The 426-nt window shown below is 34.3% G+C and overlaps 1 protein-coding gene across 1 annotated transcript in view; it reads left to right on the top strand.

The window, feature by feature from the left end:
• Positions 1–426, top strand: part of LOC119587706 (FACT complex subunit spt16-like) — a gene marked incomplete in the record, with an annotated part of 82,314 nt that overhangs the window by 8,323 nt on the left and 73,565 nt on the right.

Raw genomic sequence — 426 nt, 5'->3', positions numbered from 1 at the left:
TGTCACTGAAGGAGAGTAGAAATTGTTTCTAAACTAATAGACAGTCAGCAGCAACCTAAATTTTTCTCACAGCACAGAATTACACTTAAAAATATATACAATAAGCATATGAAGACAAGACCATTTCACAGAAACTTGCCCTTCACCCAAAACCTAATATTGCAATAACATTTTCATTTTACATATAACTATCTAAAGGAAAGTTTAAGTAAAAGACTTTCTACCTTTCTGATATACAAACCTTAAGGAAAACACCAATGTTCTTCAGCTTCTTTTTGCTTGATGCGGTCAGGACTGTTGCCGGTTGGCCCTGTCAACAATGATTTAGTTGTTACCTTTCATTCAGACTATATGGCACAGTATTTATCACTCAACCAATCATTTCAAAATCTTTTCAGAACATAAGCTGATGTGAAATGGACTACC

This window comes from Penaeus monodon, chromosome 23 (assembly GCF_015228065.2).
Source record: "Penaeus monodon isolate SGIC_2016 chromosome 23, NSTDA_Pmon_1, whole genome shotgun sequence".
Lineage (NCBI taxonomy): Eukaryota > Metazoa > Arthropoda > Malacostraca > Decapoda > Penaeidae > Penaeus > Penaeus monodon.
Note: the sequence above shows the minus strand (reverse complement) of the source record. Positions and strands in the feature narration are given on the sequence as shown.